General features: G+C 30.2%; 1 protein-coding gene and 1 long non-coding RNA gene across 9 annotated transcripts in view; both read left to right on the top strand.

Annotated features, from left to right (window-relative positions):
• Nucleotides 1–1,377: 1,377 nt before the first annotated feature.
• LOC146993372 (uncharacterized) lies at nucleotides 1,378–8,321 on the top strand. 2 transcript variants are annotated; one of them, XR_015038326.1, is made up of 3 exons: nucleotides 1,378–1,557; nucleotides 3,794–3,847; nucleotides 8,099–8,321. It is a non-coding gene; the product is annotated as an uncharacterized LOC146993372 (long non-coding RNA). The 2 variants fall into 2 exon arrangements; XR_015038325.1 differs by lacking the exon at nucleotides 3,794–3,847 and having other exon boundaries at nucleotides 1,389–1,557.
• A 6,151-nt stretch (nucleotides 8,322–14,472) lies between these two features.
• LOC118204066 (regulator of G protein signaling loco-like) overlaps nucleotides 14,473–18,262 on the top strand; it is a 161,924-nt gene continuing 158,134 nt past the window's right edge. For 4 of the 7 annotated variants that reach the window (XR_015038324.1, XM_085807049.1, XM_085807051.1 and 1 more), the window contains exon 1: nucleotides 14,473–14,862. The gene's annotated coding sequence lies outside the window, so the exon portion shown is untranslated. Of the gene's footprint in view, nucleotides 14,863–15,678; nucleotides 15,827–18,262 lie in introns of all 7 variants that reach the window. The other 3 variants (XM_085807046.1, XM_085807048.1, XM_085807047.1) reach the window with 2 other exon arrangements.

Here is an 18,262-nt window from a genome sequence, read left to right as displayed (position 1 = left end):
AATGGAAGAGTGCCGAATTTTCAATATTCCATAAATCATTCTTTGTCAAAAGATGCAGTATCATATACAGAATCTTGAATTTTATCTAAAATTTCATCAAAAGATACTTTTCCAGCAATTTAAGTTACATAAATTAACATTAGAATGGTATAACTGCCGTTCTAATTTTGTAAGAGACAGATGCCCTATACCCTTTCTATGACTTACAATGGGTTTTTCTATATAAGCAGTACATTTTCCATTATTAAACTGGCTTACTGGGCAATAAGCATTAATTTTGTTACTCCCTTGTATTTCTAAATGTCCCATGCCTTGCACTTTAGATATAAAATAATGTCCTGAATGATGGCATACAAAATAACTATCTTTTACATGTAATGGGTCATGTTTCTTTTTAAATTTAAAAAATTTAGATTATGTTTCCATTTCAAAATTATCCTTTCAAAACATGAAATCATTAAATACAGAGAAATCTCTCTCTTCTTTTTCAATGACTATTTCATGTTCCATTTGCAAATGTAATGAAAAGTTTTCCTTTGGAAAACCTTCATTACATAATGTGCATTTATATAATTTTTTAATGATGAACACTCAAGGGCAGTAAATGCACTATCTGATTGTGAAAATAATAAATTTTTATTATTGTTGAACTGACGACTATATAAACTGCATTTAAATTGGAAAACTTTATTTTTACTTGCTTTGAGTAATGTTGTTTTTTGTGATATATGCAATTTCATGCAGTGACATTTTAGATTGCTGTTACTTGAGAAACATTTTTCTGGAATCAGGGCAGCTAAAACTTTTTTGACGTTATACTGGATTTTGAAGCAAAAGTATATGAAATCGAATTACCATTGACAACTTTATAAAATGCATGATCTGAATTGGAATTAAATATTTCAGCAGTAGAAATATGCTTTTTATTGGAATGTATGTTCTTCAAATGATGCTATAAATTGCTGGCATTTGAAAAACACTTTTTGCAAATAGAACAGTTGTAAGATTTTGAAATTACAGTTTTCTGAAAGATGTTACCAATCGTAATCAAAGCGGAAATGTGAATTTCAGATCTATTGTCTTGAATGATCATTGATATCCCCACCCAGCTCATTTAAATTGGTGCTATATATTCTAATATTCTGAAGCAGAATCCTCACAATATTCCTAAGTATTTGGCCGTGAGAAGGGTCTTTTATTGAGAGATTCTTCAGTTCATTATAAATATGTGAAAGCAAAATTCACATACTAACGAAGCATAAAACGCACGAAGTCAAATGCAAAATGTAAATAGACACATTTTTGACGTATCTGTTAACGTCACATGATGCGCAAACTGAGATGCGCGTAAGACGGGAGGATCAGATTCATGATCCCAAAAGTTGCTTTCTCTCCGTAGACGCTTGTGAGTGACGACGCTTCTTTTGAAACAGCTTTGGTGTGGTGTAACGAAATGTTCCAGTGAAAACGAAGGAAATATACAGACATGTAATGTAATGTGTACAACTTTATTTACTTTATCCTATGGATTCCCTCCGAAGTAATCTAGAGCAACAGGTGTGTGTAAAATATATTTTACTTTTCAGACAAAAATACTTGCTTTTTTAAATATAAACCACAATTTTTTTCCCATTTTCAAATTACAGCATTTGGTTTTTATTCTTCTAATAGTAAGTTTACTTTAAAATTCAAATTTGTGTTATATTTTTATTGTTCAATGCAGATGCACGATTCTTCAGTGACAGTAGGCATGTTTACCATGTGAAAATTAACTAGTTCTTGAATTATATAGTAATTAATAAGCCCATCTATGTACAAGCAGATAAGCCTGCTGAACACCGGTATCCCAGTCTCTCTTTAAATCCAGGTGAAAAAACTAGCTGCATGAGTGTTTTCTTCATTTTTTTCAATGTATAACATGAATACTAAGTTTTCCTTAGTCTTCCATGCAGGCATCCCTTCCCTTAGACATTTATTATGTGATGAAACAGTTAAGAGAAATTTTTAGATTAATATTGTACATCGTTGGGAAAATATAAAAATGAAATTAAAGGTATTTCAATGTAATACAATAAATAAAAAATTATATGAAACCCTGAATTGTAGTAAGTGCTAATTCTAATGTGATATTAATGTAATATACACATCCAGAGTAAAGGTTCATTTATAAATTATGCTTTGTGTTCTGCTCATTATATTGTGCATTTACAGTACACTTTCTGCTTCTTAAGTGAAAGTTTGGACCCATTCTCGTTTGATATCAGTTATGTTCAGATTTATTTCATAAAATTTCAAAAAAAATTTTTTTGGCTATTAAAAGCTACAAGTGCAGAAAAAGCTTAATTTCTTTACTGTAACTGTGTCATGCTTCTTTGCTGATAATGAAAGTCGTCTTTCATTGCATATATTAATTATATCTTTTACCATACTGGTTGCCATCTTTCATTGTGCATTCTTCAATATTTTTTGGTACTTACCTATTAACACAAACACCTGGATCAGTTTGGTGGCCTTTATAAATGAAAAGAGAAAAATACTTATCAGGAGAAGTATGTTGTTTTTGCAGCTTGCTTTTAGCATAACCAAACTATCAATATTTATCTAAGTTGGCAAAATGTTATCAACATATCAAAGGAAAAAACATTTAACAAATTTTAAAATACTAATTTGAATTATTAAATAAAAATTATATAATAGTTTAAAAAAATACATTTTCCACAAATTTTTTAGCACTTCCGCCAAGTGATCTGTTTTCACTTAAAAAAAAAAAATCAGAGAATTACATAAACTTGATACTGCATGCCTTGTCTATGTACCAAATTCATCTCAAGTTGTTTCCATTAGAAATTTTTGTACTAAAATATTCTATTCCTGCAGAACTTTTAACACAGCTTCATCTTTTGATGGTAAGCTCCACAAGCAGTATTTTAAATCTGATATTAATCTGAAACAACTATTCGTATCTAAAATCCATTGGAACTTGAAATACAACATAAGGAACACATATGAAAATGATGACATTGCTTGAATGAAAAATTGTCATGAGCATGTTACCTGAAAAATTTTGATACATGATCGTTGCCAGAGTTTGGCACATTTTTGAAAATTTGGTAACTTTTATTAAGTGGTTTCAATAATATGTATTATTATTGTAATTGTATACTTTTCCCCTTTCCCTAGAGTGCAGCACAATACCACAAGTTTTCCAGCCAAATGCGGTATATATTTCAAGTTTCTATACATTTATATAAATTTTAAGAGAGTAAAATATTGACAAAAACTGCATTAAGTTTTCAACTCTTGTTTTGTTTTTCATTAAAAATTTGCTACCATTATGTATAATTCATTTTTTTTAATGTAAATGTTTTTAAGTATTTGTAGGATAAAGGCAAATTACACTTATTCATTCTTTCTTTGATATAATACATGTAGCTCTTTACCAGAAATCAATGTTTATCAAATTATTGTGCATAAATTAAAAGTATGCATGTTTCTCTTAAGTCAGTTATGTTTCAGGAACTATCTTTAATGAATTGTATAGAAAATTGTGGACGAGGTGTTAGGTGTACAGGAACGTGGTATATTATAAACATGTATAGTATCTCATAGTATATAAACTCATAACTTTTATTATGCAGTATGCTTTGTATATTATTTCTGAAAGCATGTATATTTCAATCAAGATTGTTGAGTAAATTTTCTTACTTTATGCTATCTCCGAAAGCATGTATATTTCAGTCAAGATTGTTGAGTAAGTTGTGCTTATTTTATGCTTTTTTCTTTTTTACATTAGAAAATTCCACACCTTTATCACGAGGAAATCTGCAATGGCATTTAGGAATGACAAGTTTGTATCTATTACGTAAAATCTAATGTTTTCTGGATTCTTCTTTTCCTTTTCCTCCCAACAGAAAAACTTTAATGGTACAAATCAGCGGTTTTCAACCTTTTGACTATAGTGTACCATCTAAGCAAAAACTGAAAAACATTAATACCACCACTAATTTTACAATGATTATTTTTCAATTCCTCAATAGAAATATTAAAAACATATATATATATATATGTCATAATAAAAGCAAAGGAAATGAGATGGAGCAATGTCGATGCGTAGTTATCCTATATTGAAGAGGAAGTAATCTGATTGCGTCGTATGCTAGTAATGCTAACTTGATAATATCTAAAGAACTTGGCAGTTGAGGCAGTTTTAATTCCATTTTTATTTCCAATTGATATTTGTGGCCACAATCACTTGGCACTAGTCGTGTCTTTCCACAGAAGATTTACATTTTTGATATTGTTGGGATAGAAAGCAAGCCAGCGAAATCACATCTTAGCACAGTAGCGAGCAAAAGCTGAAGTGCGTCGTTATGAAAGATGGAAGCACGCGAAGAGAAAAGTTTTGGTTTACAAGGTCAGTTTCAGTTCTTAATTATTACGTCATCAGAGTTGCGCGGGCCATAGAGTGATCTAGAAATGACGCAATGCAGAGAAGTTATTACGATTTTAGAATAAAGAGGAAGAATTAATGTTTTTAGTTATTCTGATTCATATAATTTTATCTTACATATTCCCCCCTTCAAAAAGAAAAAGGTGTAACGACAGAGAAGCCTTTTGAAAGAGAAAGAGTTAAAGCACTAGCAAATGTAAAAAAAAAAAAAAAAAAAAACATAAATCATAAAATTTTTGTCCTGTAAAGTATAATTTATAAATATCAATTTTTTAAATAAATTTTTAATTTTTAAAGTCCTATTGAATTTTTCAGCATTTCAGTCCAAAAGTCTTTTTGTTTGAGAATTCACATAATCATATTTCTTCAGGGAAGGTTCTTGTTATTACAGAATCTCACAAAATAAACTTTTAAATAATCATTACTTATAATTTAATGTAATGCACATAAATATTTATGATACTTATTTCTATACTGATAAATTATAATTTAACATGATAAATAATAGGATTAAGATTTTCAGAATTTATGGTTTCACCGTTATCATCTTTCATTTAAAATTCCTGATTTTACCAAACTGGAAGCCTCACAATACTTCTAAACAAACATATCCATCAATAGGGCTGTCCTCTTGAGCTAACCAGTGTGTTCTCTGCACTGGTGGCCCAGGGTGCCTAGGCAGTTACTTGAAAAGGCCTCCGTTCCTTGCATTAAGGTAACTGGCCTTTGAGAACTGCACTAATACATTCCATAATAAAAAAATATAATAATAATATAAAAAAATTAAACACTCATAAAATGAGGGCCTCCAACATTATCTTGCATGAAGAGGGTAAAAGGAACAACTGTACAGAGGTAATAACAGGCCTCTGAAGGAACCAATACTCCCTCGACATACACTATACTTAACATACAATCACCCATAAATTTAACCTGCATTTATCATAATTTCATATTACGTATCTGTAATAATTTTACTTATTTTTAACATCTTTATTTTTAGAATAATTATAAAATTCGTATTCAAAATTCTCAACAAAATTTCAAAACATAAAAACTTATTTTAATATCCTTCCCTATGAATAATTTAAATAGTTTAAAATTCCGTTACTTAATTTGCTCACACATAATTATGAAAAATTAGAAAAATTAATGAACAAGAATTTCAGATTTTCTCAAAACAAATTGCAGAAATTTTAACCAAAGTGAAATGAAAACTATAGAATCCGCAGCACATTAAATAATTTAGTTCCTGAGCTAGATTCACACGAATAGAATAATTTTTGAGCTGCTGAAAAAGCAGAAGTGCAAATAATTTTCTGTCGCACATACTTGCAAACACTTAACTCGGATCGACCTTGAACCCGCTGTAATGCTTAATTCCTATACGGTAATTCACTGATGATTTCTTTTTCACTAGGCATTCGAACTTCTCAATTTATCGAGAGATTACTTTCAATCTGTAAACACTACGCATGATTATTTTTTTTGAAGCACTTGCAAAACACGACAGCAGAAGAATGATCTGTTATTTTTTAAACACTGAAAAAACAAATTTGATGATTCACTTCTTTCACATTATCTTGGATTTATCACAAAACGATGATTTGAAGAGCTGAATTAAATTTTTCATTGAGGTTTCAGGCTGAAGGAAACTATCCTTACCGGCTTAATTGTCATAATAAAAACACAAGGAAAAGACGGAACACTGTAGATGCGTGATTAGACCCATATTGAAGAAGAATTTTGATTGCGTAGTATTTAAAGAACTTGGCAGTCGAAGCAGTTTTAATTCCATTTTTATTTCCAATTGATATTTGTGGCCACAATCACTTGGCACTCTAGTCGTGCCTTTCCACAGAAGATTTACATTTTTGATATTGTTGGGATAGCAAGCAAGCCAGCGAAATTACATCTTAGCACAGCAGAGAGGAAAAGCTGAAGTGCGTAGTTATGAAAGATGGAAGCACGCGAAGAGAAAAGTTTTGGTTTGCAATTTGGTGATTAGTCGAGAGGGATCTGCATTATGGGTTAAGTAAGATCGCATGATTAATTTGAATGACTCAATGCAGATAAGTTATTACGATTTTAGAATAGAGAGGAAGAATTAATGTTTATAGTTATATTATAATTCTGATTCATACATTTTTATCTTACATATTTCCCCCCTTCAAAAAGAAAAAGGTGTAGCGACAGAGAAGCCTTTTTAAAGAAAGAGTTAAAGCACAAGCAAATTAAAAAAAAAATATAAATAAATAATAAAATTTTGATCCTGTAAAGTATTCTTTATAAATATCAATTTTTTAAAAAAAATACATTCTTAATTTTATGAGTCCTATTGAATTTTTCAGCATTTCAGTCCAAAAGTCTTTTTGTTTGAGAATTCACATAATCTTATTTCTTCAGGGAAGGTTCTTGTTATTTCAGAATCTCACAAAATAAACTTTTAAATAATCATTACTTATAATTTAATGTAATGCACATAAATATTTATGATACTTATTTCTATACTGATAAATTATAATTTAACATGATAAATAATAGGATTAAGATTTTCAGAATTTATGGTTTCACCGTTATCATCTTTCATTTACAATTCCTGATTTTACCAAACTGGAAGCCTCGCAATACTTCTAAACAAACATCAGCGGTTTTCAACCTTTTGACTATAGTGTACCATCTAAGCAAAAACTGAAAAACATTAATACCACCACTAATTTTACAATGATTATTTTTCAATTCCTCAATAGAAATATTAAAAACATATATATATATATATATATATATATGTTTTTAATATATAATATGTTTTTAATATTTATTAATTATATATATATGTTTTTAATATATGTACACATAAAAAACTATTAGATTAAAAACTGATGATTACTTAATTATCAAAATTAAATTTAATTAAATTAATTATTCACTTGATTATCAAAATTTCAGTTATAATACTTTAATATTTAATTTCTTTATGTCTGCTCTTATTTCATTTAATGGTAAATTAGGATCCACTTTTTATTTTGGTGAGTATTTATATTTCAAATTTAACATGGAAAAAATCATTTTTCACACAAACAGGTTGTGCGAAAAGACAATACAAATTTGATAGCTTTATTTGAAATGCCTTTAAATTCTTTTTTTCGGTTCAGCCAAAAGTTAACAAGTGTGTCATTTTCCAAACCTTCGAGTCAATTTCGATCAAAGGAAATTTCTATTAATTATTCTTTTCTTTATGTGATTTTTGAATTTAATAGTTCAAAATACTTTTTTTCTTTGCGTACCACTGGCTGAGAACCGCTGGTATAAATTAATTATAACAGATGTAAATTAATATTTCTCATACAAAAGAGTTATTTCAATTCTTTATCGCGAACATTATATACAGAGTATGTCTTTTATTAACAACAAAGTTTTAAGAATTTAAAATAATAATCATTAAATCCTCTTGATCTATAAACAGTCTTAAAAATTATAAAGGGAAAAAAATTGATATAATAAATAAGTTAAAGAACTCAATATTATGAATTGTTCCTTTTTAGAGAAGTTTCATTGTTTAATTAATTATAAAAAGTGTTTTACATTATGAAATATAAAAATTAAGAATATTTGAATTTGAATGAATATTTTAAAATTTTCCCTCAGATAGAAGCTCAACTATTCGAAGCAGGAGACCGAAGAGGAAAAAGGAAGAGAGATGATATTACAGCTGCAGAAAAGGAAATAATTGAAACGCAGAAGAATATATTAATGTACTGTGTGAAATATGTGACTTGTATAAGCAATCAGTTGCAAATCAGACTGCTTTCATAGAAAATCAAAATATAATTATTAATTTATTAAAAAAATAAATCATGCATTTCAAATATTACAGTGTTTTCATTGTTGTATATATTTCTGCAGTGTGGGATTCATATTTTAATTGTAAAATTTACTACTTTCTTAATTTTATAAAATTTTGTGATTATAAAAATTATTTAAAAGAAATTCACAGATCCATTATATGACATAAACATTATAATAATTCTAATACCACTATCATAAGTCTCGTGAAAATATTTATGCATTTTACATAGCAATTAGTACCTTTTTCCTGGAGGAAATGGGAATAAGACCTGTAAGAATCTTTAGTCAATGTATTACAAATTTTAATTTTCAGATATAACACGAAATGAATTAAATTGTTTTTCAATTATGTTAATAAGTTATATGAATGAGATGTGGTATTAAAAATTTCATTTCTTTTTATCACTGAAGAAATAACATTCGCATCCTACAGCTCCATAATGATGGCAGATAAAATTGGCATTCTAATTTCGAAGTTCTAAAAATACAGAGATGACAACTATTAAAGTATGGCTAATGTCTAGTTTACAATAACAATGTTGAGTCGCCTACTACAAAATTAAGTGAATCAAACTGTATTTATTTTCCCCCTTCTCTTTTTTTGGCTGAAAAACAATTTATTATACACTCATGATTTTACTTAAATGTATTTCTTTTAATGGCAAACCCACCGAGGTAAGTATGCAGTAAGTTATTATAGTGAATGCGTAATGATGATATAAATCTAAATTCAGCAATCTTTCCCTTACTTTAATGTTTTAAAATCTAGAATTAAAGGAAAAATGTATGTTCTTTAAATAATACAAGAGGATATGGAGGCATAAATCATAGGCTGTTTATTCTTTACATATTATGCTAATCAGGAATTGGAGCAAAACCCTGCTTAATCGAAGAATACGCTCACAGGAATGGTGGAGGAAAGTTGAACTGTCCAATATTTGTTTTGCCCACCCCCAAGAAGACATAAACAGTATAGAGTGAAATAATTGTTTTTAGGAAATACATTTAAATATCTTTGACAGAATATGTCAGTTTTAATTTGTACTATAATAAATAAGCATGAAGTTCTTATGCTATTAAATGTGTATTGTCACATGGAAATTTTCTATCTTATCCCACGGAAGGGGACGAAAGGGAAACATTTGACTTTTTGGAAGAAACTGAATTTCGATGCAGTAAATCTTATAAGTTTAAGATAAATTAAGTGCAATGCTAATTTATAGTGACTTACTATTGTAAATCATGACTGGCATACCAACACTAAAATATATATATATATATCGAGCCTATTAAGTTATTTCTGGTAGTCAAGAGTTTTTAAACATAAATGATGGAAACAAGAAATTCAGAGGGAAGAACAATAATGATAAAGGTTGTCAGTATGCATTTGAAACCAGGACAAATAAAATTATTTAGGATTATTATTATCAATTAAAATCAGAGTTGTGAATTTAGTTACAGGTTCAAATATAAACCATGGCTTGTGGGTCCCCAAGAATATATTATGAAAGTAATTTTTTCATAACATATTCTTTATTATCCATGAAGGGGGTTTCACCTTTGCCAGAGGTTCATTGTTGCCCACTTTGGGTTTTTATCATCGAGTTTTAAAATTTAAAGATAATTCATTGTGCAATTCAATTTCAACATGCACTGACTGAAAACTTTCTGAAGGTACCAACTCATCATCTTCAAACACATCAATCTCAGGATTTTCAACACAATACCTTAAGCATATATTATGTAAAATGGCCACCAGATATGACCATTTTACATATTTTGCTTTGTGAATACAATAGTGTTCCACCAGTATCGTACAGTACCCTAAATCTTGATTTGATCTCTATAGCTGCACAAACTTTTCTGTGCTTCTCATTATAGAGATATTCCCGTGATAAAATGGGAATATAATCCACTATCTCCCAAAGATATGCACGATGCGACAAAATACTATCTAGATTTTGTTTGAGTCCACTCCATATAAATGCATCATGAGTATTGCCTGACCATTGTCCTATAGCATAGAGAACCTTCAGACCAGCATCCCATACCTAGAAAAACATAAATCCTAAGTCAAAAGAAAGTTTCATCTGAAATTTTAATACACAGATTTTTTAACATTAAATATAGTTGATATATTAATAAATCAGTCTTTTTAAGGAGTTTACTTTCCATTTTTAACAAAAATATGTCACTGTTTTTTCATTATTCAAAAATATGCAATAAAACGTTAAAACACACACACACACACACACACAAAAAAAATCATTACAGCTACCCTTTTTTCATTAAATTGTAGTAATTATAGTAAATAGGTGATTCTAAAATTTATTTAATATTTTGTATTATTTAATATCTATACTTCACTATAATTATAGTATAGATAGCTTTTTGTTATTATTATTTGAATAATAATGAAACATTCTTGCAATAATTTCAAATGACTATAATATTATACTTATTATCATATATTTCTTACCTTTTCACCATTAATGGAAAATTTATTTTTCCAGTTAATGAAGACAAAACAAAAATTAATATCACCACACTCACAACATCTGCGGTTTCATTTGTATGTAACCCAAAATAATTCTTGGTAAGCTAGGTAGAATCACATTTGTGATTGCACTCCAGTTCTTTTACAGCTGGTCGAGAGAATTAACATCTACTGTATGTGGAAATAGCGAACAAAACAGTAAGAAATTGGAACAATTACCTGTGGACAACTTGTATTCATAGCATTCTAAAATGAGCTTTTGGTAAAATTTGACCGCAAATAAAACAGTTGTAATGAACGAATGTTTTTTCACAAAGTGGGTCCAATACTTTCACAGCAGGGTTTTTTCATGTATTCTGCAGAGAGACTGATGTATGGTTTGTTGTAACTGCTGTATACAAATGTCTGGCTCAGAATTCCACAGCAGCAATTGGCACAACTTTCATGGTTGATGGTATATATGGAGGTACCAAAAATTAGTATTATCACAGTAACTGCAAGATGGCTTATATTTCTAAAACTCAGTTAACACATTTCATGCAGAAAGAAAATATTATCCAGTTTCATACTTAAATCAAGGTCACTGAAATGTAAAAGCAATCTGCTTAAGAAAACAGATGCCTCTGTAGAGGACTTTCTATGGAAAACTGGCTTCCATTCCCATTATACATGGGCAAAACCAATGTTGTGTAATATAATAATCTATTAGTACAGTAAATACATTTAATTTCTTTGCATTTATTTATGTCATGCTGCTTTTCGTGTAATTTAGTATGATAACCTTATAAGTTTATTTAATTATGATCATGGTCTATGGAAGTAAGGTAAGTCACCTTTTGAGAGAATATCAAGTTATTAATATTTATGTGAAAGTCTGCAATAACTTTTCATATCATAAGAGATTTACGAATGTGCATATAACTTACATGTGTAGTTATTATGCAAGATCTATAGAAAGTATCCATAATTACCATGACATAAATCACACTGTACAAACAGGCAAGACATTATACATTAGGAGAAAATTAACTAATATTTTGGGGGATGAAATACTATTTTACACATGGGAACTGTTTAAACAGCTGAGAAAAATTCGTGCTTTTTCCCCTACAGTTACAGAATATATATATATTGTTTCATAAGAATAAACAGCAAAGTTAAATTTAAATAATTCTCATGCGCCATTGCTGCAAAGAATGAAATTTCAATTTAACAGATATTCTCTATTCATATAAGTTAATTTAAATTATGAAATTTTAATTGCATACATATCAAAGATTAATTATTGCTGCAAACTAATTTACTATATCACTGAAATTCTGAGAGCATATGTAAATTAAATGCACGTATCTAAAACCATGAAAAAATATATAATATTCCAAAAAACTAATCCCAAATATATACATATATATATATCTCAAAGACAGGCATATGCATAATTTCTGTTAGAAAAACAATTTCTCCGAGATTACGTTTTAGAGTAATTAAAACATAAAATTAATGGTGATATTATTACTGCATTCCAAAATTCGCAGTAATTAACGATTTCGATCATTGCTACGAAAAAAAAAAAAAAAAAAAAAAACGGGATGAAAAAGAAAGAATCCTGATACAATAACATTAAAAATTTGTGTGTTTACGTATAAAAATATATAATATTCTCAAATAGGTCATTTAAGCATAGTCTTTGATTCGGAAACATTTCCAGAAGTATTTCAGTTTTCATAATCTAAAGTAAAAACTAACCTGCTTTTGCAGAGAATATCCATTGGCAGTTGCCTTCAGAAAAGGTTTCAATTAATTGAAGCAAACCGATTTAATCTGAATCAACTGATGAATTCACGCTCCGACATTTCAAAAGCATTACGACTGTCTCTTAAATGCCAAGGAATTCGATCAGCATTTCTCCGATTTCTTTAACGTCTGAGCAAAATCACTTCAGCCATCTTGTTTACAGTCGCTGTTAAGAGTTTGCGGCAGGTCAGGAGTAGCCGCAAAATTCCTCTATGGTAGTGACGTATTTTCAGTAGGCGTGTCCGAAAAGCGTTGCACTTGAACGGTTTTGCAATGCAAGTGCGATTGCCATGACAAGCTTTGCACTTGAATTCGCCCCTAAATCCAATGTAGTTATAAGTTCCCCTTGACATAATTCAAACGAAACAGATAATGGTATCTTTTCAGCATGACGTCATAAACGGCAACCAAAAAGAACAGGGGTGGTGGCTGGGGCCAGGCGCTTGTGTCAAAAATTCGAAAAGTGGGGTAGGGTTTGGAAATACGCATCCCGTACATAAATCTGAACCAAAAGTTCATCTCTGCCGAAGCGTTCTTTAAGTTGTGCGATCACCTTTGAATAGTTTTCTTTAGTTGGCGGAAAACTGGTTACGAGTCTTGACGCTTTAGAATCTGCTACCACACATTGTAGAAGATATTGAAATTTATCTTCATCGACAATGGAGAGGTCATTGTGAATTTTTTCAAACTGGGACCAAAAAGCAAGAAAGTCTTTCGGTTCTCCACTAAATTTTCGCAATTCAAGTTTCGGAAGCTTGAATTTCCTTTTTTGCTCGGTTGTTGTTCCTTCCGTAACCGAATTTGCCTTCTTTGCATTTTCTAACAGCGAACAGATCAAGCAGAACTTGTCACGGTATTCTTCTGCTTTCAAAAAATCTTCAGAATATTCATCTTGAAGAGCATCATCACTTAGCAACAAATTCGAAACTTCTTCTTGAGTTGTTTCCAAACGTGAGAATTTGTCTTGAATCTGCCGAAACAACGTACTGACTTCGTCACTTATTAAACTTTTATTTTGGATCTTCTGAGCTATATCGTTGCAGCATACCGTAAAAGCTGTTCTCAGCGACTTTCGTTTTGCTTTCAAAACTTTTATATCCATATTTCATCAAAAATATAAAGTAGCGGACGCCAAATTTACTATGTTGCAACTCACAGGGCTACAACGTGCAGGTTACAAATTAAATAATCACAGCAGGGATTATTAATATAAAGATTTAATACGGATATCTCACACAAGCTGAAAACGTTACATTACTTTAACTAGTGCATACATATAACCGAGTGAAAAGGGAATTTCCCCGCTTAGTTCTCAGTTAAAGAAAAAATAAGAATAATAAAAAATAGTCCAATCAGATGCGGCGCTCCTTCTGTTGACCTTCGCCGAGCCGTTATGTAATCGTCTGTCTGCAGCGGCCGTCTCCAACAGTCGCCGTGTCATCAGCATACATTGCTAGTGTAGTGTTTGGGGTGGTGGGTACGTCATTCGCATAACTATTGCAAAGGGTAGGCCCTAGTTGAGACCCCTGAGGGTGGCCAGCTGAAATTAGACGGTTAGTGGAGTAAGTGTTAGAAAGGTGAACGACAAACCAAAGAGCTCTAAGTGAAAGGTCACTCTTTACCTACATGTTGCCACGTTTCCTTATTTCGATGCTTTCTTTAACCTTGCTTTCGTAAATAGCTGAAACCTGAAGTTATAGGTTCTCTCTTTTAGCTGAATGTTTTCAAATAAATATTTTTATTTATATCCGTATTTGAATGGGATTGGAAAATGTACCGATATGGATTGCTTTAAGAAAATATTCAGGAGCATCTCAAGAAACTAAATAAGCTTGGTTCTGTTCAAAGTAGTTTAGGATATTCCTAGGCTTATTTGGAAGAAATAAAAAATAGTAGAACTCAATTGTTCGGAGGTTTCGAGTATAATTTTAAAATCAAAGATAGAAGGGTTTCTGTTTTTGTGCAAAAGAGATTAACTCGATGTCACGTGACCATAAACGGTCATCTAATTTCTATCAGCCAGTGGGTATGAAGATTCTAAATACCTGGCATTCTTTGGAGGATGGTTGGTTGTATGAAATTTGGAGAAGTTGGCGAGAGGTGCATTGTTTATTTTCTTTTTCACCTTGATAATCGAATATTGATGCCATCTGCAAATTCTTCATGATGTTCTGTCAACGAAATTTCAAAATGTTAGAACTGTCATGTAATTTGGGATTGAGATAATACGTCAGTTTCTCTGTTAACTAATGGTGCATTTTTTTGTACGAAAGTAAGTTTGAAAGTTTTGTGTGTTTAAGTAACATTACGAAGTTTCATAAATCGTGAAAGTATGCAATGCCAGAAAGATATGCATTTGGATTTTGTAGCATGCTAATATGAATTATTCCAGTATGTTCATTTAAATTAACATTTCTAGAGCAATCTATTAGCGAATCGAGAGGCAGTTTATTACATACGTTATTGAATTTAATGACTGTTTTTCTTAGCTGGAAAACATTAATTATGCTAGAAATAATTAGCAGTATTTTTCGAATTTGTATGATTTACAGTCTAATGCTGTTCAAGTAAAATTTTAGCCATCTCATACGTTGAATAAATTACTGTTAAATAATTGGTTGCTGATAATGTTTTATAAGGTAAATTTGATGGGAACGTTAAGGAAAAAAAATGTATTGTTAAAAGCTTTTATCGTTTGTTATAACTAATGATTGTATACTCTATTTACTCGCAAAAATTTTCCCTTTTGCCTTTTTTCCTCCCAATTTTTTCTAGCATATGATTTATCAACTCAATTTATAAGTGTGGGTTCTTGTGTAGAATTGGGTGCCCTTTCTATTGGCAACATTTTTTTTTTTTTTAATTTTGGGGATGAAACTTCACTTCTGGTTACCTCAATAGTTTTACGTTTGTTTTAGCTTCCTGATTTTATTTAAATGAAAATAGATTGATGTGTACATGGACATATTTAAAGCAGTGCGCAATGCCTAGTTTGTGCAATTCTAGGATGTTTTTTTAAGTAAAAACAGATCGATGTGTACATGGACACAGATTTTGTGCAATTCTTTGACTTCTTATTTTGGTTTAGTGTAGCGTACATCTTGAAATTGTGCCTTCCTGGTGTCGATCTTGACGTCAAAAAGGAATCGCCAATAAACAAGGGGCACCCGTGAAATGTGAAACAGTGCACAGATAAGAAATTATTTTGTGTAGGTAAAAAGACATTACTGAAATTGGTAAGTCCTTTGAAATATATAGAATAATAATGTGTTTTTATGTGCCGTGTTTATGATTTAAGCCATCTCTTAAAAGAAAGTATCTGCCATGTGTTTTTCTCCTCCCAGTTTTCAAGTTATAAAAGTAGTAAAAAAAGGGAAAATTATGTGAGTAAATATGCTGTTATATGTAAATGTGTATATGTACATATGTACACTGCACAAAACAGCGGTATTATGATTTTGGATATAAACTGTGGGTGAGGAAATGTTTCGGTGGCTGATATATGTTGTATAAATGTTGTAAGATTGAGAAAAGAAAACAAACAAGGAATAGTAAAATTGCATTGATGATATTTGTCAATAAACAAAAGATGGACAAATTGGGCGGAACAGCTTGAGTATAGGACCTCATTGGCGATTTTTTGGCTTGGCGACCAGAAATGTCGCCAAACCATGGAAAAGCCGTTAAAATTTAAAACACCAGTTAGAAAGCACGTTTTAACCAGAAAAAAAATTTAGAATATTTGTTTAAACAGTAAATTTGAAGGTACATAAGTAAGTAGGGACATATTTTAAGCAGTAATATTGAAAATACAAGCCTTGTAAAAGCAGTTAAAATTGAAAATAGATGTTAGAATGCGCATTTTAACAAGAAAAATTTTAAATACAAATTTAGAATGTATATTTAAACAATGAAACTGAAAATAAATAAATAATTAGAGGCATATTTTTAGCAGTCATACTGAAAATACAAATTACAGGCTGTAAAATCGAAAATAGGAGCTCAGAATACATGTTTAAATTAAAAATATGAAAATAGGAGTTAATGCATGTTTAAATTAAAAGTGAAGAAAAGTTTGAAAATGCACAAGTACATGGAGGGATATTTTCAGCAGCAATATTAAAAATACAAATTTTAAGTTATAAAACTGAAAACAGGCGTCCAGAATACATGTTTAAATTAAATATAAAAGAAATGCTGGAAATTTAGTAAAGTTTACAAAATTATGGTAAATTTACAATGAAATCCTGTACTCTGTCCAATTTATCTCCCTTACAATTTCTAGAAATTTGTTGAATACATCAATATTTTGCTCCTTCGAAGAAAATGACACTTTCCAGTTTAAAACACGCGGGAATGCGACAGGGTTGCCGACATGGTGTATTCTAGAATTTACTGGGGTACCAGAGAAACAACCATCCAAAAAGTGCGCCAAGCCAAAAATCGCCAATGGGGTCCTATACTCAAGCTGTACCAATTGGGCATGTGATGCAAACAAAAAATGCGATATCTCATATACAAATAAGTTTCAGTAAGAAGTATGGTTTCTCCTGATCAAAAGCAAAGTTGCACACTTACAAGGCATGGAATCAATGAAGTTATCAGTGAGGGACTCGCTGATAATTTTCAGGTATTTTCTCCCACTCCTGTAGAAGAAAGCTTTCAGACTGCTGAATTGTTTCTGAGGGTGATAAGCGACTAGCAACCCTTTTTCCTAGAATGTCTGGGGAACTTGCTGGCCAATCCATTTAAAGAATTCCTGGTAAAAGTATATTTTAGGGTACCTCTTGGCAAAACTTGGTGATTTTTGGCACTACATGGATACCAAGTTTATGCAATTCGACTTGTTATTTTGGCCTGCGTAGCGATGATTTTTGGTGCAAGAATTGCTGCTTCACAAGCCAAAATAACAAGTCAAAGAATTGCACAAACTCTGTATCCATGTACACATCGACATATTTTCAGGGGACAGTGAACGTTCAAATACTTTTTTTTAAATTATTGTCACAGAATTATGAAATTTTGCATGCATGTATATTTTACTATAATTATATCAAATATCTTTGAAAAAAAAATTTTGGATCATTGCAATTTAATTTTTTTCAAATTTCTTTTGAATTTTTAAAAATTTTAGAAAATGCTCCATGCGACTTAATTTTTTTCTGTTTCTTGTTATATTTGCTTTATTTTTATTAAAAGTGCATTGCAAACACAACTTAGTATCAATTAGTGAATTGCATAAAATGTTAGTTTTTAATTAATATTTCTTTCACATTACCTGAATTTTTGATAAAATTTCCCGCTTTAATACATTTTAATTGGACTTTTATCCCCTTAATGAATTCGCATTCAAAAATGGATACTGATTTTTGTTACATGTATAAATGGGAATCTAAATTACAAATTATAGTCATTTTGAACAGAAAATAAAGCACATGGAGCATTTTGAAGATGTAATAATCGCGAAAATTTCATTATGAGAAAAGTACATTTTAAAAATATTTTTACACTTACCTATAATATTTCCTTCTTAACATGTCCTAATATATGATTTTATTTAATATAAAATATTTTAACATTATTTTACGTATGCATAAATAATGTTTTTACTAATAAAATCGTAGAATGGTAAGAAATGCTTAATATTATGTTAGAAATTTTCTCGAACACTT

The sequence above is a fragment of the Stegodyphus dumicola genome, chromosome X1 (assembly GCF_044657685.1).
Source record: "Stegodyphus dumicola isolate Sdum_Otavi_A_Nest chromosome X1, ASM4465768v1".
NCBI classification, from domain to species: Eukaryota; Metazoa; Arthropoda; class Arachnida; order Araneae; family Eresidae; genus Stegodyphus; species Stegodyphus dumicola.
The sequence above is the reverse complement of the archived record's forward strand: the minus strand, read 5'-3'. Positions and strand labels throughout refer to the sequence as shown.